The sequence below is a fragment of the Triturus cristatus genome, chromosome 4_2 (assembly GCF_964204655.1).
Source record: "Triturus cristatus chromosome 4_2, aTriCri1.1, whole genome shotgun sequence".
Classification (NCBI taxonomy): Eukaryota; Metazoa; Chordata; class Amphibia; order Caudata; family Salamandridae; genus Triturus; species Triturus cristatus.
Window position 1 is genome coordinate 380,811,086 of NC_140586.1, and position 22,791 is coordinate 380,833,876.

At 47.9% G+C, this 22,791-nt stretch overlaps 1 protein-coding gene across 2 annotated transcripts in view; it reads left to right on the plus strand.

Annotated features, from left to right (window-relative positions):
- Positions 1–22,791, plus strand: part of ASPM (assembly factor for spindle microtubules) — a 393,967-nt gene that overhangs the window by 297,802 nt on the left and 73,374 nt on the right. The gene's annotated exons all lie outside the window — the stretch shown is intronic.

Consider the following 22,791-nt stretch of genomic DNA (forward strand, 5'->3'; position numbering starts at 1 on the left):
TGTTTAGTATAACATCCCTTGTTAAGTTTTGATCTGTTTGTGCACAAATGCATTGTCTTCCTCACTGGAGTGTAAACATACCAGTTGAGAAGTTTTCTTATCAGTACATGCAAAAATAGCATCCAATTATTCACTGGTATACAAATGAATGAAGCTAACTGTCCCTCAGCATTTTGAATAGGTAACTACAGTAACAGCCACGCATTTGAGTTAGATTTTCATGTGACGAAGCGCAAATAGCCATAAGGTGTTAAGTACTGTGACAGGGATAAATTTAAGGACTGCGTAACGGACCTCCATGTATGGCATTTGAGAGGCCTACATGAAATAACAACTGCAATGTCTGCTGCAGCATAATGTCCAAAAGAGGTGTTCACCTGGGCCAGATCAACAATACTTGTTTACTCTTGTGCACGCTGAGGGTGCTTAGTGTGAGGAATGGGCGTGTGTCTTCAAGGGATTCTCAGGAGCAGTGGCAGAAAATAAACAAAGAGTGGCAGGGTTTCAAAGTCTGAGGTCTACCAGGTACCATCACTTTACCAATAGATGATAGCTAGAATTCCTGCTAACAAAGTTGCTCAGGAGCTGCTATTGGTGATCTTTACAAACCTCTTTTTGGATGTGACATCAAGAAGTTGCAGGTCAAAACGGGCGGTTTTCATGTGCCTCTAACATTTGGAGCTCCACCGGGAAGGATATTTATATGCTCATCTTGGAAATTAGGGGGATATATATATACAATTTAAACAGATTCTTTTTACTTTGTATGCCTACTTTACAAAACTATGAGTCAGAACTCCTGCAGTGCGGTCACTACTGGCTATGTTTAGATTTCATGCCGCACTGAGTGGGTCAGAGTTGCCTGATATAGTTTCCTGTTTGTCTGAGTCTGATTATTTTCTACAATATCAACAAAGCCTCTGCTGTGGTTGAATAGCAAATGAGGAGGTGAGGTTTAATGAGCAGTGACAGATTTTACGTAACTGGCAAAGCCTTTAAACACCATAATGGGGTTGTGGCAATAGCCCACTAGTCTTTTTTTTTTTTTTTTAGTTTAGATATCTGTTGTGTGGAACCGTAGACCCAGTGCTGCTGACCTTTATTCGAGGTCAATTCAGTCATAGTTGGCTTTTCACTGGAGAATTCCAGAGGTAGACCACTTGTTTATTTTTTTGAAGGGGGACGGGGAGTTGCCTGTTTTCCATAGGAATGCAGATGCTTGATCCCATAGCGAAGAAGAATATCACTTTAGATACCACTCTAAAATTTGACATCTGCCTTTGAGATATGGCATCATATGTTGTTTAAAGGTACAGGTAATTTCTTGAGGTAATGTGAAAATGACTAAAAACTGAAAGGACATTCTCTTGGAAGAACCATACCACTCTTAATTAATAGCATTACATATTTAGAAACGTGCTGCTAACATTGCAGTCCAAGCAGAGGAGTGAATGTGAGATGTAACAACGGAAATAAGTTTAAAAACCTACACGAAGTAAAGGTAGCTTGAACATGCAGTAGCATAGGGCTCTGACATCACTTGGACACCATTTGATGCCCCTCTCCTTAGAGGATATGGTGCTGTTACAGGCAATTGTTATAGGATATTGTTTTAAAATAGAAGCAGCTGGCCTGACCCAGTTTGGTTCTGCAGTTTATTCACAGGGTTTCCCTCAGCATTTGCTCAAGAAAGTCCCATGAGATTGACTTGTCTCAACTAGAACAGATTAGGCCAGAAAATTTTGGAATATTGCTTACCGAAAGTATTCTCATTTTGCAAAAATGTGCTGCTATTCTGGTGACCAAAATACGATAACAAGTTTTTAATTTTGATACTAAAGTAGCAAATTTACATCCAGTGTTAAACCAAAGAAGCCTTGGCAAATTCTGAGTAAAAGATACATTCATGATTATGATCGCAGATCTATTGTGTCCTGTACGAAAGGAGATTGAATAGGTCCTCAAGGTGGAATATTGGTATTTTCACATCTCCATTCTTCCAACGCTCTGGCCTCTCCTAGTGTTTGTAGTGGCAGGCCATTTCTAAGCGGTCAGTGTGATTATTGGCCTACTGTTAGTATGTCATTTGCACCATGATGTTAAAGTAGCAACCAGTTTGAGTCTTTGAGTGGTGCAGGTGTACTTCTACCTGGACAACTGGCTGGCAAAAGGAGCTTCCCGAAGACAAGGCAGCCATTTCTTTGATCAAAGCCAAGCCCTTCTTGCGCACCTTTAAGCTTTCCTTTTTCTGATGAATACTAATAACTTCAGATTTCTCACATTTACAATATCCCCAGGCCCGGACTGGATCTAGAAATGTGACGAATAGGGCTACATATAAGCACCACCACTGTATCCTGAAATCTGTTCCTTTCTTTCCCTGATTCAGAACGGCTATCCGAAGCGTTACTTCTCCTTTTCCTTCTGAGCTTGAAGAGTTTTTTCTTTAAAAATCTTCAACTAATGTGCAAGGGAACTACGTTCCTTCCAAAAACAAGATTTAAACCATGTCAGTCCGTACAAGGTGTGCCTTTGGTGTTTGGGCCCGGGGCTGGACTCAGTCATGTGAGGAATGTGTCCTCATGAACTTGAAGGCAACCATGATTCAACCCCCTCCCCAAATAATGTGGTCTCTCTAGAGGTTGTACCCAGGCATTCCTCAGTTTTCACATTGCCCACTTTGGAGCCTACTGTGCAGAGAAGATTTGCTCACCAAAATTAAGGGCACTGTTCTGCATTACACCTTTATGTCCTTTAACTAAGCAGTTTGCAATATGGCCGTTTAAATCTAATTCTGGACAGCATGCAGGTTCTAATAAGGCACAGAGCCAGTTTCAGAATGTTATGCCTCCTAGTTGAAGGAATCTGCATGTGGTTTGCTTGGAGATTATTTGATCCACTAAGGTTTGTCAGCATTCTTTGCAACCTTCAGTGTCTCATCAGTGTTATTCTCTGCATATGCATTTAGCTTATATTTTAGCTTATAGACAAACCCTTGCAGTGGTCCTTTTTTTTGTCGAGCTGCTGATAAAAGTATTTTCTTGAGGTATTGCTTAAAATGATTTTACTTCCATCGGAACTCCTACTCTTTGATGGGAATTAAGGGAACCTTCATTTTTCCTTCCTAAAAATTACCTTTTCTTTAGGCTAATAGATCTCCTAGAAGAGTTACTAAGATGCAGGCTTTCTTTTTGAGGAGGCCTTTGTGGCTTTCTATACAAAGAATATAGTTTTAAGTAGGTGTCCTCATTTACATCCAAGAGTGGTGTCAAACTTTCTTTTGAGCTCTCTGTCAGACTATCTATTTTTCTTCAATTTTTCATGCCCTGTGTAGCAATCTTTGCATATGTCTGATGTAAAGAAAGTTTTTAGACTCAATGAGTGAAAGGCATGACAATCCTATTATTTGTTTCTTATGCTTTAACATGGAGGGGGCCTCCGATCATGAAACAGCCTTCGCCTAGTTAGATTGTTTATTGAATCAGTACCTGCTATTAATGAGGACCTAGATAGGCCTCATGTAACTTCAGTAAAGCTGGCTGTGACTACTTTTTCTAGCAAACAACCCCGTTAGTCCCATTGCTGTTATATATAAGGCTGCTGTAATGGTCAGTTCACATCACTAGGCCTTATTTAACTGTTGTAAATACTGCCTTCTCCAGCATTGGATCTTTTATATATTCACATGCTTGAATAACTGCCTGCCGTCTGTCTTGATAGCTCCGCTACATTAACATAGGAGTAAACAGTGTAAAAATATTCAGCATACAGTATACATTGTAAAAAGGGCATAGGTCTGAAACATAATATTTTTAGTAGCATAACCACCTTGTTTGAAAAAAATCCCAACTTCAGCCAATGAGGTGAAAGCTTAAGCTCTCCTACTCCCCCTAAAGGCGACCTTAGCTCAGATTTCTACTACATGTTGTGTGAGGTAGACCCCTGGTGTAATTGCTATGACCCTTAAGTGAACCTGACATTGTTACTATATAGTCTGCCCTGCGTTCGAACCAGTCCTATCTTCAACATTGAGGTGCTGTGAGTTGTTTTTAGGGAAGATTACTTTATATCCTGGACCAGAGAAATTATTTGATCTGACAACAACCAGTCATGAACTGTCATCATCGCTGACAGAGAGAAGTCTCTAAGCCTTGTTTATTTTGTGGTAAAATGAAGATTTGCACTGATGACCTGCATTCTCGGTGTATGTATTGCCTTTATACAATTCATAAGGCATCAGAGTGCAATATTTGTAAGACTTTTGCTACTAAAACACGTAAGACAAAAAAAGCAGGTTGGCATTAATTATTTCCAAAGAAATCCTTGTTGACGACTACCATACCATCGACGACTATACCATCGACGGGCACTCTGTCAACAGCATACTTAAGTTGAGATTTTTTTTTTTTTTTTTTTACCATTAAAGGTGTCGGATTTACCTCCAGCTCAAATAATGCAATCTGTCCAGGAAAAGGAGGCTAGTGAATTTGCCTCAATGATGGCTTACAGCCCAACACATTTAGATGTAAGTTATGTCCCAGGTTTTGGAGAAGAAATGGATGATGAGGAGTACTACAACAAATATGTTTATGAGTAGGAATAAAAGTATCAAACTACTCAAATTGTTATGAGAGACAGCATCAAGATATTATAAAGAACCAGATGTGGTTCAAGTGCTGATGGCCATTGTATCAATGTTGCAACAGACAATGGGTACTTTTAATAAGTTATCACCATAGAAACCAGCCAATAATCCTAAAATGGTGTTACCTCCTAAAACTCCACCTGCTCCTTTACCAGTTTCACCTCCTCGCCAACATTTGCTACGACCGCCTACTCTACTGCCAAGGAAACCATCTTCCAGATCTGTTCATGAAGAGAGCATGGATAATCGCTCTAATGGTTCTGTATATTCTAATATGGATGAAGAGTAGGATGAACTTCCAGAAGATGATGGAAGACAATATGATATCAGACGGGAATTCATTGTCCCAAGTGGAAATGATGCACCAAATCCACTGGATTCTACAGATGATATGTCTAAATTTAATTCATTAATAGAGTTTCCAAGAAATTCAACCTACCAATGATGTCTGTAGATCAACCATGTTTACTTTACGACTTTAAAGAGCAGCTGCGGAAGTCTGTTAAGTTCATACACATGCTTGATTATGTCTGGTTGAAATCTTTGAAATTAATAAAGACACCAACTGCAGTTCCAGTGGTGATACCTCGTCTGGAGAAAATATATAAGGCTCGGGATTCGGCTTCAGGTTGCCTCACTGGTCATTCAAAACCAAATTCAGTCATTTCTTAAGCAGCTCAGAGAAGAACTAAGACCCCATTAATGCCATCCTCTGGTCCACCAGATAAGGATAGCAAATACATTGTTAATATAGGCTGAAGAATTTAGTCTATTGCCGCAACCTCAATTAAGATAGCCAATAACCTGGCAATTCTTGGTCGTTTGATCGCCAGATTTGTCATGTCATCTCTCCATTACTGGAACCCATTCCTGGAGATAAGAGGGAAAAGTTAAGAGCCAGTCTTAGGGAACGGGAGCTTACTTCTTCCGTCATTATTGGCGCAGCAATGAATGTCCAGAACACAGGTTTGTTTTCACCAACAGGCAGGGGGTACCTACAGTCTTCTGTATGGACGTCCAATCCAAGATCCTGCATATGCCTTTTGATGGCCTCACTTCTTTTTAGTTTCAGCAAGCATATAGATTAGGCTTTGCAAAGTATTTAAACTGACACAGCAAAGGCATTAGGACTTTTGCCGTATCGTAGATTTGAGATGTCTAGTTACCGTGGCTCAACAAGATCCCAAAATTTCAGGGGAGGATTCTTTCTTTATGGAAGTCAGGGACGTTCATTTTAGCCTCAAAGACAGTCTGGATAGAATCAAGGATACTCCTTAAATCTGAATCAAAGACTGTTATGGGAGGAAGAAGGGTTCCTCGCAAGCATGCAAAAACGACATTCGGAAAAGAGCTTAATTCCAAGCTTGTATCCCCTTTTCCATCTAGTTTTCAGAAGTGGAGGGAGGGGAATTCCCTTTTTGCTCCTGCATCGAAGATCATAACAAACAAATGGGTGATGCAAACTGTACAGTTCATCCAGAGACCCTCTGTTTGTCCACCAAAAAAGGAACATCATCTTCATGCTTCTCTTCAAAGGAGCCATATAAATTGTCCTCATATCGCAAAGAAACAAAGGATTTTATTCCAGTTTCTTCCTAATCATAAAGAAGACGGGTGAATGGAGATCAATACTGGATCTGTAGCAGCTGAACAAGTTTCTAAAGAAACAGACATTTCAGATGAATACTTTATAAGAAATTATCCTGATTATGCAGGAAGGAAATGTTATGACCTCCCTGGACCTTCAGACACATACTTCCACAAACACTGAAAGTACCTTCAGTTCTCAGTAGCCGGCCAACACTACTAGTTCAAGGGACTACCTTTTGGGCTCAAACAAGCGCCTCGAATGTTACCAAATGTCTTGCCCCTGTTGCCGCTTTTCTCGGGCGAGAAGGTAATCGGGTGTACTCATGCGTGGAGGGCTGGCTCATCAATGCGCCATCTAGGGAAGGAGCAAATGCTTCTTTGAACTGAGAGAAATCATTGTTGAAACCCCAGACAATGATACAATTTCTGAGAGCAATACTCGATACATAGTTGTGAAGAGCTTCTCCATCGTAGGAAAGGGTGAAAACGTTGCAGACAGTGGCAAAGACCATTGCTGCTAAACAATCAAGGCAATACAAGTCACTGTTGGGTCTGATAGCATCATGTATAGTCCTCATTCAGTTTTGCAGACTGCCTTTGAGAACTGCCTAGGAAGAACTGGATTAGCAATGGAAACAGGTAGAAGGCTCCTGGGAAGAAAAGGTCCGTGTCACAAGGCGCTTGACACAAGCAGTAATGTGTTGGAGGATCCCAGCAAAACTAAATGCAGGACTTTCTTTTCTGCTGATCACCACGAGGGAAAATGAAGTCATTAATTTTCCCTCGTTTTCATCTAGGGCAGGCGCTATCTTGCTTGTCTCCTTATCTTATGTCCCTTCCGGACAAGGTAGTGCTTCGCATCTGAGCATGCTTTTTGCCGAAAGTTGTCACCCCTTTCCATCTGCATCAGTCTTTCACGCTGCCCACCTTCTTTGCTCCCCTGCATCCTTTTGAAAAAGAGGAGCGTCTCCACCGGCTGGACCCAAAAAGAGCATTGTCATTCTACCTTGACCTCACAGAAGAGTTTTGGGTGGACAACCAACTTGTTGTGGAGTACTTGGGAGTGGGGAAGGGCAGGGCAGAAAAGGACCATCTCTCGCTGGGTTATTCTCTGCATCAAGATCTGTAATGCCCTGGCAAAGAAGCAACCCACCAGGGGAAAGGCTGCGACTACGGCCTTGGTTCAGGGTGTCCCAGTCTAAGACATCTGTCAGGCAGCCACGTGGGCATCATTGCACGCTTTTGCAAAACACTACTACCTGGATGATCAAGTCCGCAGATACGGGCATTTTGCTCACTCAGTCCTACAGGACTTTCTAGTTTTAGGTATAGGTCCGCACCCACCTCCCGGATAGAATGGCTTGGGTATCTAATTCAGAGGTAAGGAATCTGCAGCTATACGTCTCTTTCAGATGAACAAGTTACTTACCTTCGATAATGCATAATCTGGTAGAGACTCCATCTAGCTGCAGATTTCTTACAGGCCCACCCATGCTTCCCCACTTTGCGAACTAATATAGTAGGGCTAGGGTTACTCCCCTTTTCAGGGCCCTAGTTTTGCACACGACTACGTCGGTTACTTCGTGGCTCTGCGCTTCTAGCGTGGAAAAAAAGAAAAGGACTAACTTCCGCGCGCCTGGGTGGCGCCTGTATAGGCACCGCAGCGTCATAGCGGATGCTGCTGATGTCACGCAGAGTCGAATTGAGCAACCCGACGCTGCTCCCAAGGGGTATTGCTCAGCAAATGTTTCCGGATCCAGTCCTGATGCCTGGGAAATTCAAAGGTAAGAAATCTGCAGCTAGATGGTCTCTACCAGATAATGCATTACCGCAGGTAAGTAACTTGTTCGTTAGGGTCCATCTTGCTGCAATCTTGAGATTTAGCGAACTGATACAGGTCTACTCTGTTTTCCCAAAGAAGTATTAAACAGTTTATGAAAGGGCTCTTAGTAGCATTTCCACCTCTTCAACATCCTCCGCTTCCATGTGGAACTTAATACCCTATTGCAGAAGGAAGATGATTATCTTCTTGCACCCAAATTACCTCTGCGAGTGGTGTGTTTGATCTGAACTTTACCGCTTGCCCACCAACTTCGGTTTCTTAATGCAGCTGGAGGCAATCAAGGAGCCAGAAGTCAGAAGCCCAGTTATTTTTGGTCAAGGCTTGCAGGGTTTAGCTGAAACATTTCCCCCCAGGTAAGTCACCCGACAGGGAACATTCTCCCAAAAGATACTGCACTTAAAAATGACATTGAAAGTAGAAATCCTAGACTTCCAATTGCCCCACCCCTGGAATTGTTTGGAATACTGATATCATTGCCTGACACTAGGCCCTTCTCTGTTAATTGGAACCAATTGAGACATTGAACAGACAAAGCTAGAAAATCCAACTCCGACCATAAGTAGGCCAGAACTTTCAGTTAACCATGCACGATCTTCTCAGGATGCTCCCAGTACTCTTGGGCCACTTCTCAAGGGTGGTCTAGCCTCTGCTTGTTTGGTAACTTCAGCTTTTGTGCCTCTTGGCTCCACGCCTCTACTTCTCTGGTGTCAGCATCCCCGGCAGTGTCTTTGCCCATCCTAGTACCCCAGCCCATGAGTCAGTGCTGCCTTTGATACCGGCACACCTTCAAAGCTGGTTTCAGCAAAGTCCTGCCCTGTTTTCATGAGTAGTCCTTGGACAGCTCCTCACTAGGACTCCAGGGAGTTCCTTGTATGGAGGAACCTTTCAGGTCCCACGCCAATGCTGTTGTCATGTCTGATGAAGATTATAGGTGATAGCCTCTGATTATAGCTGATTGGATACTTCTCCCCTCTTATCTTTCAGAGAGAGTGTCTTTGCTCACTATCGTGGTTTAAAATGCAGCAGAAGTTCCATTACTAGGGCAAAGTGTAATATTTTATCTCAAATCTTAAAAACTGCCTTTGCGCCCTTTCAGCAGGGCACTGAAAGAGCATTTCCTGGCTGACAAGGAAAGACCATTTCCTGGCTGACAAGGAAAGACCCTCTGACAGTCGATTAAGTTGCTAGACCACAAAGGCATGCACAATGTCACCCAATATTTTGTTTTCATACCCTGCTCAAGAGAGCCTTGTGATACAAGCTTTCTCTGTTCAACTGAATTCAAAAGCTTTTCTGAAGGCTACCCTAGATCAGGAGTCTAGGAGACTGTACTTTGTGGGGTTAAATGTCTTTACTTTCAGCAGCCTTTCCATTTGCATTCCAAATGTTGTCAGCTGCTATGTCCACATCCTGTTGGAGCTGGCTAAACTGACCATTATTAATTTACCTAAACATGTGACAAAGCCTTTTTCTGATTTGGACAACTGCGGTTTGAATGCTTCAAACCGATCCTGAAGTTCATCCTTGGTTTTGCAGACACTGTGGCTCGACCAATTGGCATGGCCATAATGCGGTGTTGCCACTGTTGGATGGGCTACACTGGCTTTTCAAGGGAAGTCCAAGCGGTCCTGATGGACATTCACATATTATTGTATTTTAAAAGTTGACACTTAGAAACATTTTCACATAGAATCACCAATGTTATCCTATGGGAGGAAATTCACTTGGCAGGTAAGTAGGGTTATTGTTACTTTTTCTTACTCTGTGTTGGATCCTGGATCCAGCACTGGTGCATCTCCTGTAAACAGTTGAAAGAATGCATTTTTGTTATACAGGCGTGTAGGACCTGGGGTCTCCAGGCCCTATGGGGCGGTAACGTGACACGAGCGGTCGGGCCCCCAAAGGTCTGTGTGTAAAGCAACCATACAACACGCACCTCACATGGGACGAGGAACACACACAATAAGTGACGCCACACTGTAGGAGTTGGGTAAATACTCAAGTTTATCCAAGTAGATCACGTTAGATGCAGTTCATGAGGTAGCAGTACATTTCATAAGCTGATAACACAATTCCTAGCGATTTACATATCAGTCAGGAGCTATAAAAGTTGGTCATACCCTAAATGCAATTCATGAAATATCAGTACTGCCTGAGGGACAACTACTATTCACCTAGGTGTCCAAGCGCGCTTCACTTTTCTGTAGCGCCTTAGGGGGGTGATTACAGCGCTGTGCGCGCTAACTGGTGACGACCTCAGAACGGGGCATCTAGCACCGAGAGCTACTCGTAATAGATGACATTTAGCACTTCAATATGGAACATGAATAACAGAGCGCTACTCGTAATCAATAGCATGTAGTACTTCAATATGGGCGTGAATAACAGAGCGCTACTCGTAATCAATAGCACGTAGCACTTCAATATGGAACATGAATAACCGAGAGCTACTCGTAATCAATAGCACGTAGCACTTCAATTTGGAACATGAATAACAGAGCCCTACTCGTAATCAGTAGCACTTCAATATGGCACATGAATAACAGAGCGCTACTCGTAATCAATAGCACGTAGCGCTTCAATATGGCACATAAATAACAGAGCGCTACTCGTAATCAATTACATTTAGCATTTTACTACGGAGCATGACTAACATAGCGCTGCTCGTAAGCGATGACATTTAGCACTTCAGAACGGAGCAGGAATATCAGAGCGCCACTCGTACTCCAGGACAGTCAAGGCTTCCCACGGGGCTGTCAGCAGGGAGCGCACGGGACTTGCGGAGCGAGTCTCTCGGGCTCCGGTGCAGTTCGTAGGGCACCGCGCTTCAGTGCAGTCACGGGGGCACCAGGGAGGGATCCCTCGGCGGGGGTCTCTCTGTCGCGAAGACAAGGGGGCCTCCCACGGAGAGGGAACCCGGGCTGAGGGTGCGGTGTGGCTCCCAACCAGTAGGGGGCGCACCAGGGACAATCCCAGCCTCCGGGCTTACCTCGTTCTCGGCATCGGAAGGCGTCCGCTCCAGCGACGATGGGGAAACTCGGCCCAGGCCTCGCACACCTTCTCACGCAGCTGCGACGGCAGCGGCGGGGCTCCGGGCTTCTCAAGGGCCTCGCGACTCTGCAGGGCACTTCTTCTGGCCTCCGGGCCGCGGCGGTGAGCGCGCTGGCTTCCACGTCACAGGGGGGTGCTCAAGTTAAGGATGGGGGTTCCGTGCTCAGCAGAGCACGCTGCCGGGGGTCCCAGGCCAGGTCAGGGAGCGCAGGGGTCATAGCGCTAATACCTGGTCGATCCCCGGTGGCTCTTCAATCTGCTTTGCATACGGCTTCAGGGGTCAGTCTGGATACGCAGTCTCAGTGCTTGGCATATAAGTTTAGAGTTCAATCTGGACACGCAGTCTCAGTGCTTGGCATGTAAGTTTCTGTTCTCAGATGTTAGGTGAAGTCTTGTTGGCGCAGATGTATCTGGCGCCCTTAAGGGGTTCTGTTACAGGGGGGTAGGGATGGAGAAGGCGACTAGGTCCTTCCTAGTCAGGCTGGGCAGAGGTTCTCTGGGTCCTCCTACTGCTGGGCAAGATCAGTGGGTTTCACAGGGTCCCTCACTCACTTAAGAGGCAGCACCTAAATCCTGTCACTCTCAGAGGCATAAGTCCCTGGCTAGGCCCTACCGCCTCCACTCCTGGTGGATTCTTCCAGCTCTGCTTCACCCCACTGGCCAACTCACCACAAAAAGTTCCCTCCCTCACTTAAGTAGCCCTAGGTCAGGTGACCTCTAGCCAAGGCGGCAAAAGAAAAACCACACCTCCCTTCTAGAAGGTTCCAGCACATTCCAGGAGCTTCCCCACTCTACCTATGGGACAAAAAGGCGGGCTGGTGTTGCAACATTGTTGTGGGGTTCCAGCCAGCTCCTGGCAGCTAGGGTGCTACTATGAAAGACCACTCTGCAGTAGCAGGGGCCTGTGGCAGCCATCTTGGGAGAAGGGAGCACCTGCACCTTAACACTGATTGGCAATGAAAAGGCGCCCGGAGACCTAGTCCAACATAAAAATGAGGCACGATCAAAAATGGAAGGGGAGACCACCCTAGGGCTGACAGGTTCAACAAGGCGATTTTTAACGAATATTTGTAAGTTTGCTAAATCGACACTTAGAAGAATTTCTGGCAAACACCAGGCAATGTTATCCTATGGCTGAAAATCAAGTTAGCGGTAAGTACGGTTGTAATTACTTTGCAGGGTCAGTGCTGGGCACCAAGATCCAGCACTGGGATCTCCCCTGATAGCAGGTGAGTACATTTGTTTTCTTTATTTGCCTGATTTTAGATGAATATTTTAAAGTTTCAAAACCCGACACTTAGAAGAATTTCCAAGTGAAACCAGTCAATGTTACCCTATGGAAGAAAAGTGAGTTATCGGCTTTTGGGTTAGTACTCGAAGGTTCTGGGCATAGACTCAGGGGTCCCCCGGGGCAGGTAGGTACAGTTGTTACACCCACAGGGGCAGCCGGGTGCAGAGGGAATATGAAAGAAACACGTTAGTTAGATTCCTCAGGGCTACGGCCAAGTCCTTGGGCCTTTCGGCCCGCGCCCGCAAACTTCAGCTTTTCGCCCCTTTCGAGGCCAAGGAAGGGGCGCCCCCTTACGTCCATCTAGCCACAGGCCGCAGAACCAGCCCCAACGCGGTCGCGGACGTGGATTCCGCCGAGGCAGCGCAGGGGATCAACGAGCCGGTCCGTCCACATCTACCCCAGCAGCATCTGCCTCAAAGCCCTCCTAGTCTGAGCTTTCAGGCCCATTCCACGCCAGTGGGAGGCAGAGTTCGCCCTCACCTGCTCCACTGGCGTACCATCACATCGGACAGGTGGGTGTTTTAAATCATCCGAAGGGGCTACTCCCTCCCCTTCGAGGCGACCCCTCCCGCCATGCCACCGCAGTTCCACTGAATTTTGGGGGATCACTTGCAACTTCTTCAGTAGGAAGTTACGGCCCTCTTGGCCAAGGGGGCCATCGAGCGCGTTCCTGGCCCAGAAGTAGGTCGTGGTTGTTATTCCCACTACTTTCTGGTTCCCAAAAAGGGCAAAGGGGGCCTACGCCCTATCTTGGACCTCAGGAGCTCAACGCCTTCCTCCATAAGGGGAAGTGCAAGATGCTCACCTTAAGCTCAGGTTCTGGCTGCCCTAGACCCTGGAGACTGGATGGTAGAGTTGGACTTGCAGGACGCTTATTTCCACATCCCCGTACTGCCGGCCAACCGGCGTTACCTGCGGTTCACGGTAGACCACGAGCACTTTCAGTTTACCGTGCTCCCCTTCGGCCTCACCAGTGCCCCTCGGGTATGCACGATAGTGATGGCTGTGGTGGCAGCTCACCTGCGCAGATTAGGGGTTCCAGTCTTCCCCTATCTCGACGACTGGCTGTTGAAGGCAGGGTCGCCCCAGGCAGTTGTCTCCCACCTCCAGACTACGGTTGACCTCCTGCAGTTGCTAGGGTTCTCCATCAACGTGCCGAAGTTGCATCTGAGTCCCTCCCAGAAGCTCCTTTTCTTCGGAGCGGTTCTGGACTCGCCGCAGTTCCGGGTCTATCCTCCGGAACAGCGGGTTTGGGATATTCAGGCTCTGATTCCGATCTTTCAGCCTTTGTCCCGATTTTCGGTCAGGTTGGTGCTGCGTCTGCTGGGTCTGATGCCGCCTGCATCCTGCTGGTACATCACGCCAGGTGGCGGATGCAGGCTCTGCAGTGGGACCTGAAGTTCCAGTGGGCCCACCATCGGGGCAACCGGTCCGACCATGTCCTGATCTCAGAGGGCACTGCAAGACAGTTGCAGTGGTGGCTCACGGACCCCGATTGGGTCAGTGGCAGATCCCTCTCCCTACCCCAACCGGAGCACGTAGTGGTGACTGATGCGTCCCTCCTGGGATGGGGGGCCCTATGTGAGAGGCGGAGATCAGAGGCCTCTGGTCTCCGGCGGAGTCCCGGCTCCATATCAACCTATTGGAGCTGCGGGCGATCCGGCTTGCACTGAAGGCATTTCTTCCCTCTGTTCGGGGAAGTGTAGTGCAGGTGTTGACGGACAACACCACCGCCATGTGGTATTGCAACAAACAGGGCGGGTGGGGTCGTGGACCCTTTGTCAGGAGGCTCTGTGCCTCTGGACATGGCTGGAACATCAGGGCATCATCCTGGTGGTTCAACACCTGGCGGGCTCTCTGAACGCCAGGGCAGACTAACTCAGCCACCGGTGCATGATGGACCACGAATTGCGTCGGACTCGGACGTGACGCAAGGTCTCTTTCGGCAGTGGGGAGAGCCTTGGTTAGATCTGCTTGCCACCGAAGAGAACGCGCAATGTCAGCAGTTCTGCGCGTTGGAATTTCCAAGGTGGCACTCGCTCGGAGACGCTTTTCGTCGCAAGTGGAGTTGCAGTCTGTTGTACGCCTTTCCGCCTATACCACTTCTGCCCAGAGTGCTGAAGAAGATCAGGCGCGACCGGGCCCAAGTCATCCTTGTGGCTCCGGATTGGGCACGAAGATACTTGTATCCCGAGCTACTCAGTCTATCGATCGATCTCCCGATTCGACTGCCTCTTCAGGAGGACCTTCTGTCGCAGCAGCAGGGGACGGTCCTCAACTGTCCAGCCTCCACCTCCATGCGTGGAGGTTGAGAGGCGACAGTTGATGCCATTTGACTTGCCTCCTGAAGTCTGTAATGTTATTCTGGCAGCCAGGTGTCCCTCCACAAAATCGGTATACGCCTGCGGGTGGAGCAAATTTGTGGCATGGTGCACAGCAAAGGCTGTGGATCCCCTTTCCGCCCCTCTTTCTGAGGTTCTCCTCTTCCTTCTTTCCCTGGCCCAGCAGGGCTCTGCTCTGGGCGCCCTCAAGGGATACCTTTCAGCTATTTCTGCTTTCTTACGGCTTCCTGATCAGACTTCTCTTTTTAAATCCCCTGTTGTTTCTCGATTCTTTAAGGGCATTACTCACATGTTTCCTCCTGTCCCTTTCGTAATGCCTCAGTTGGATTTGAATCTAGTATTGACCTATCTGATGTGCGCTCCCTTTGAGCCACTTCATAATTGTCCCCGTCGTCTTCTGACTCTTAAGACTGTTTTCCTGGTTGCCATCACCTCTGCTAGAAGGGTGAGTGAGCTCCAGGCTCTCTCTTCTATGCCTCCTTTCCTTTCTGTCCAACCGGGCAAAGTTGTTCTCAGAACTCGTCCTTCCTTTCTCCCTAAGGTGGTAACTGCCTTTCACATTCGGCCAGTCTGTTACCATGCCCACTTTCTTTCCGCATCCCTCGAAAGAGGAAGAGAGGCTCCACCGTCTGGACCCAAAACGGGCGCTGTCCTTCTATCTGGACCGCACCAAACAGTTCCGGGTGGACGACCAACTCTTTGTTGGCTACGTGGGCGCTAAGAAGGGGCAGGCGGTGCACAAGCGAACCATCTCTCTGTGGGTCGTTTTGTGTATCAAGGCCTGTTATTCCTTAGCTAAAAAGGAACCTCCTGTAGGGCTGAGGGCCAGGAACGTGGGCCTCGCTGCACACGTTTGCCAAACATTATTGCCTGGACAGCCAAGTTCGGACAGACGGCTTCTTTGGCCGTTCTCTTCTCCAGGACTTTCTGGTGTGATCTTGGTTCGCAGACCCACCACCGGGGTTGGTATTGCTGGGGTATCCATTCTAAGGTGAGAAATCTTAACTAACGTGTTTCTTTCAGATGAACAAGTTACTTACCTTCGGTTACGATATATCTGTAAGAAACATTAGTTAGTTAGATTCCTCACCGCCCCACCCATCCTCCCCGTTCTGCGAACCGATATCTTGGGTTAAGGTCATCCTTTTCAGGGCCCTAGATTCTTGGCACCAGTGTCGGTCTCTAGCATGGCTCTGCGTTCCTGGTGCGGAAAGGTATGTACAAGAACTGACGTCTGCGTGCGAGGGCGGCGTCTAAGTACTCCGTCATCCCGGCGATCACGACGACGGACGCGGAGCCACAGACGACGCCTAGCGACGCGCAAGGGTATTGCCAACGAAAAATCTTTCCGGATCCAGCCTGGGGAAATTCTAAGGTGAGGAATCTAACTAATGTTTCTTTCAGATATATCGTTAACGAAGGTAAGTAACTTGTTCGTTAGGCCCAATGTTATCTTACGGGAGGTAGGGGGCCTTTGCTTGGTGGCTGCTGGCTAGCAGTCCACATGGCTGTGGGAGCTGGGCTCCTGGTCATTTGCTCAGGGCAAATGGGGAAGTAGATTAGGACAGAGGTTGCACTCCCAGGGGCTCTCGGGCGGCTGGGTGCAGGGTGCTTTTGAGCCGTTGGGCGTTCAATGAATTTAAATGGAGAAGCTCAAGAACGAACAAAGGCTGCAAGCTCTGGGACGAAGATTCTTTAGGTGCGACCACCACTTCGAGAGGTAAGTTGGGTAGTTGGAGGATAGGTAGGCACCCAGGAGTTGGGCACAGGGGGCCGCCGCGTGCAGGGGTGTCTTTTGGCGTCGGGAAATCTTACCCTCTGCTGGTCGCGGTGAGAGGGGTCCCTGGTTCTTAGGCTGCAGGAGCGTCTAGGTGGGTCCTTGGGTGCTGGATTCGGGGACATAGTCGCCGGGGGACGTCCTTGTGGTCTTTGTCCACTCCGGCACAGGCCAGGCTTGGCGGGTGCCGAGTGTGCAGGAGTCGTAGTTCCTGGCTGATGCAAGGGGCTTGTTACTTGATTTGAGCAGTACCACTGCTCGTGGGAGTCCCAGTTAGAGTCACAAGGCAGTCAGGTCCTCCGGGGTTTTTGAGGTAGCTGCAGACTGGAGACGCCGGGGATTAGCATGAGCAGGTACGATTGTCGACAGGCCGGTAGGGCTGGGGCCAAATCAGTTGATGTCTTCCCCGGGTTAGCAGCTGCACGGCAGGTCTTCTTGTTTCTTGATCTTCTTTCTTGTTTTGGAATCTGGATCTGAGGAAGGAAGGTTCAGGGTGCCCCTAAATCCTAATTTTAGGGGCGTTACAGGTAGGTAAAGGGCAGGGATCAATTGGTCCCTTCCCTGGGGTGGGTACACCCCAAATCCTGCCACTCTCCTGTGGGAGGGGGGCAGTTGCCTAGTCCTGATTGGGCAGGGCTCCCCATCTTCAAGATGGCGAGAGCCCGGAGATGTGCTTCACCTCGCCTCCCCCACCTGAGGGGTGTGGTTGGCAGAGGCAGGCACACCCCCTTTCCTTCCTTGGGGTTTCCGGCCAGTCTTCCCACCAGAGTGGGGGTCAGAAACGGTAGGGGCCAGTTGCTGAGTACAGCAAGTGGCCTGGAGAAGCTCACAAAGGTGGCATGCCTTTGAAGCTTCCCCTGCCCATCCTGGGGGAGGAGACCTAGCACCTCCCACAGGATGTGCATTGTGGCAGGCCCAGGAGTGGCTCTCTACGCAGGGGTCCAGCAACATGTCTGCTGTGTGGCAACCTAGGCAGCCCCTCAGACAAGACGTGTATTGTAGGTTAGGTTCAGGGGGCATCTCTAAGATGCCCTCTGTTGTGCATTGTACATTAAATCCCACACTGGCATTAGTGTGGGTTTAATGTGCTGAGAATTTTGATACCAAACTTCTCAGTCTTTAGTGTTGCCATCATGGGGCTGTGGAGTTTGTGTTGACGACCGCCCAGCACCATATACTCTTAATGGCAGCACTGCACTTACAGTGCCCAGGAATGGATCTGGGTACTGTAGGGGCTCAGGGCTCATGCACCTGTACCCACACCACTGGCATAGGGCACCCAGCTGGAGGGGTGACTGAGGCATGCCAGGGCAGTGTGTGTTATGTTTTGTTCTGCACCCAGACACTCAGCCTGCAAGGGCAGTGTGTGTGTGTGTGTGTGTCAGTGTACAGGGCCTCTAAGGGTGGCACAATAAGTGCTTCAGCCCTTAGGGGCCTTCTCTGGTCACAAGGCCCTGGGTACCTAGTGTACCATTTACCAGGGGCTGACATGTGGCCAGAGATGCCAATTGGGTTTAGGTTTCAACACAGTTTTAGGGAAGGAACATAGGCCCTAGGTACCTGATTGGCAGGAACCCAGGGCACACTCAGTCAAAGCACATCAGCAATTCAGCAAAAAGTGGGGGAATACCATGCACGAAAGATGGCACTTTCTCACAGTGTGAGGTTGCAAAATTGTAGAAAATAAACATTACCTGCATTAGAGAGTGCGCTATGTTAGGTAGGGTATATTTGATAGTAACTAGAATCTGAATGGTCTGTCCTCAGCAAGGCCAGTTGGGATCCCAGGGGCTGGAAAAATAAATCAAGTAAAGACCGGATACACAGAAGCGGAAATGGTGAGAATGTTAAACTGTACTTGAAGGAAGCTGCAACCTTGTAATTATAGCAGCAAAAGAGAATATACCAAGTAGACAGTGCAGACACCAAAGGAGAATCTGTAAATTTGTAACCCTAGCTCAATAACTCAAAATAATGTGTCTTTGTGGTAAGAACACTTCATTTCCAAGTGCCCTAGTATCGGTTTTCTGTCAACAGATGGGACGCGGGGAGGGCTGGGGGGATGATAGCACATGTTCACAGTGGTGTGCGTATTCCCTTCAAATGACTATTGTGGCTATAGGTGTCCACTTAGCACTCCATAATTTTATTTGAAGGCTCTTTGGAACGATAAATGAAGGAATGCTGGCACAAATGATCAAGTCATTAAAGTGGAGCAAACCCCAAAAAAAGACATTGCGGCATTAGTGGGATGAAAGAACTGTATTCCTTTCCTTTATTCAACTTATACTAATATTTTGCTTGGTTTCCAAAGAACTCTAGAACCCAAACTGAGTACATTACTGATGGATTTCCCAGAAGATTTCACAAAAGAGAGATTTTTTCACCAAGCCCTTGTATTCCTGTACTTGGACCACTCGCTGCTGGAAGCAGAGTATCCTGCGTTGGTTGCAGAACACTTTTAGTGCATAATGACTCTTCTTCTTGACCTGGACTTTACAAATAACTCCCCCGCACAGAGTTTTTTTACAAGGGAATTGCAGATATTCAGGATGTGATTCTTGTTTTTCTGGTGGATACATCTACCTGCAAATTTCTCATATTTGAATATCCCATATGCCAGTCTGCATCTGGAAATTTCTAGCATAGCTCTTTGTCATCAGTATGGAGCATTGGCTTCATCTTGACACCAGAAGTAGATCTGCTGTGACATCACTGGGCCAAGATGACCCCTGTATCCTAATGCCATTTAGATTTTGTTAGCCCCCTTTACGCAGATCTGGTACTTCATGTGAGAAGTTGGCCTGATATATGATGTCACTAATTCTAGTGTACACCTTGTATCCGTCCAAACAACCCTTATGGTGATTGGTTGTAAAGTCAACCTTATAGACCAGCTATCCTAGTGGTAGCATGGACAAGAGCAGTCTTAGGCTAAACTCTGAATGGCATGTGAAGCCAGCTGTTATACCATATGTAACCCCTTGAATACCAAATGAAAGGACACCACAACAGATATATATAAAAATAGAATGTATTTATTCTAGTCAAACCCTCAGCACTCTTTATGAGATTCGAGGTAAGTACAACACAGTCTTAATTATGCATACATTAAATCACACAGGTAAGTAATACAGTTAGGCCCTAGGGGCCGCGCAAACCATATACTAAGTAAGTGGTATAAGGACCACTGTCACGTACACAGGATAGGCCTAGGCCTAGGGAATCGCTGGGGCTACACTACACTACCAACAGTTAGGAAGTAGGAGGCCCACGGGATTCAGGTGCGGAGTGGAAACACTCACGCGTAATGCGTAAAAGTCGATAGAATCACTAGCAGTTAGAAATAAGCAGTTTTAGGACACTTCTGGTATAGCTAGAAAGTCGAGACTCGGAAACTAGACCCTAGGATAGTCACTACCCTTGTGAGCACCGGAGTACTCAAGTTACCTAGCCCACGGGCTGCGGGTGCATTGGTGTGAACTTGCGTTGGGTTTCGCCGTGGACTTCTATGGATGCCTAAAGGAAAGTTGCTGACAGGCAGTCAGTGAAGAGTGTCCGGTGGATCCCAAGGTGGGGATCAAGAAGGAAGGAACCTGCAAGCAGAAGGGACAGAGTCTAGGTCACCAGCCAAGAGCCGGGAAGGAACCAGGAAGGAACCAGGCGATGTCGTGAAGATGCAGGTGAAGAGGTGAAGCTTGTCGCAGCAGCCACGGGTACCAGGAGGCGTCGAGGACGACCAGGACCAGGAGGTGGGCTGTCCCACGAAGGCTCTTGCAGTCGGCGGCGTCGAAGTCGAGTCAGGACCCAACAAGCCTTGGCAATCGGAACCCACGCAGGATGGAGGACTTGCTTCTGGTGCAGACCAGGAAGGTCTGGGGTGCTTCTCTTTCACAGAGGAGCGGGCGCCAGTCTGGAGGAGCCGGACCAGCAAGATGAAAACAAAAGTTCGTCGTCACAGAAGTTACTAGCCAACGGGCCAGCAACCGGACAACACGTCGAGCAACATAGGTGCAGAAGGGCCCCACGCAGAACACGTGAAGTGTGGGGAGCTGGTCTTCTTTGCAGATGGTGCTCGGGAGTGGGGCTTCTCAATTCCCCAAGCACAGCCTCGAGGGAGCCTCGGAAGTCGCTCTAGTCAGTTACTAGCCACTTTTCCCAAGTCGCCGGTCCCACGTCCCTCGTCGCCTCCACGGGTCTCAGCTTCGCTGGAGATGTGGATCTGGGTCAGAGGTGTCTGGAAGTCTCCGCGCTGGTCAGTCTCTGCAGTCGTCCCTCGTAGGATTCAGTCGCAAAGCAAGCAGCGGTCGCTGGATGGTGCCTGGTTGCCCAGGGTGGTCACTCCTTGGCCACAAGGGAGATTTCTTCAGTCTTCTTCCTGAGGTCGAATGTCGAAGGTCCAGAGTTTCTGTTCAAGTTGCAGATTCAGGTTAAACTAATTTCAGCAGGGCCCAACTAGCTACTAATATACTGGGCTAGTGGGCTGGGCTACCTGCAAGGTCCCTCCTATGGGTGGGACCAGGAAGGGGAGTGGCTACACCCCCTTTCCTTTGTCCAGTTTGGCGCCAGAGCTGGGGCTGGAGTGCCCCAGCACCGGTTTGAACTGGACTATGCATGGGACACCTTGTGTGCCCCAGGCAGTGTCTAGTTTCATTCAACCCTCCCTGCCCCATTACACTAAATCCTGTCTAGGGTGGTGCTCGCACCCCCCAAGGCAGGAAACCTATTGTCCAGGCCTCCCTCGCTGGAAGGACTCCCAGCAGCAGGAGGTAAGACTTGTGTCTGTGGCAGCAGCATCCATTTTGTGATGCTGGGGCTCTGGTTAACTTTAACCGGGTAAGTAGGTTTTAACATGTCTTCTCCCTCTAGAAGGGGGGAATAATATTCTCATGTCCAGAAATGGCATGGGGGTATTATTCCACAGTGTTAGACACCTTACACGACATGTTTCGATAAAGCCAAACCATAGTTACCATAACCGTTTAAGATTATAAGGCACTTTAAGAGTATATGGTAGGCTATATCATAGAACAGCTATAAGGACATGGTTCCGAAAGCTGCAGACAGGCTCAGCTCAGGCTAGAGCACCATCTCACATGTTACCAAGCACTCTGCCTCCAGGATTGTTAAGGCCTGCCATAGGAGTGGCTGATAGGTACACATGTGTCTATATATAAGTTAGGTATAGGAATACTACAACTAAGCAAGGTGTGATTACACGACCTTGCCCCAGCTGAGTGATCAGCCAGTTGTGTCATAATGGAAGGCCAGGCCAGGGGTGGCATAATACATGCTGCAGCCCCTGGGAGGCCTAGGGTACACCTATGCCCTGGGTACCTAAGGTACACTGTTCAGGGGCCTATAAGGTGATATATCCAATTGGGTTATGCACCTAAAGTACATAGTATTAGTTTAGAGAGAGAACAGCTGGGCTGTGGGTCTGATTAGCAGGCCCACAGCCACATCTAAGTCGAAAACCAGTGAAGCAAAAGCAAAAAGTGGGGGTGAACATAGAAAGCAGACCCTACTCTCCTACACTTCATATGTAACAAATATTTTCTCTCAAAACACCTCTATGGTGCAGCATAGAGGGGACATGTCTCCACCTAAAAAGTCAGGGTTTAGGCACTGCCATGGGTGTGATGGACAAATGTCCATCACATACCCACACAATAGCTGAATGTGGCGTCTCTGTCCGAGACTTGAGTCTCGATCATGTGGCCTCTGCTTTTGGATTTATCTGAAGGCAGCCAAAGAGCTTGAGACCAAATATTTTATAGCCCATACGACGGATGGCCGTAGGTGACCTAGGTGTTTCTGCCCACACCACCATCATGCTCATTCCTGTCCTAAAGAGAAGGCTTTGGAAGAAGTGGGATGTCTCCTTTCTAGTGCTTCGTCCATGGCTCCTTCATCACCATAACTGGAATTAATGCCCATGTCTCCACGGGCGTCGCCTGTGCTATTGGTTCTGGCGCAGACTCCACTGCCTCCAGAGCCTCCACTGGCATTGGCGTATACAGAGTGTCCAACTTGAGCCGCCTGGTTCAGGCATCATATCCTCCTCCCTTTTCACCTGTAACTCCAGAGTAGCAGCAGTAGATTTGCTGTGAATGAGCATGTGTTTCGCAAGTGTGAGTATGAGTATCCTCTTTTCTACAGGCCTGGAAGTCCATATCTTCAGACTAGTGGTTCCTTCAGATTGTGGGAAAAGGGTACACCCTACCCTTCACCTGCAAACCCAGCATATCC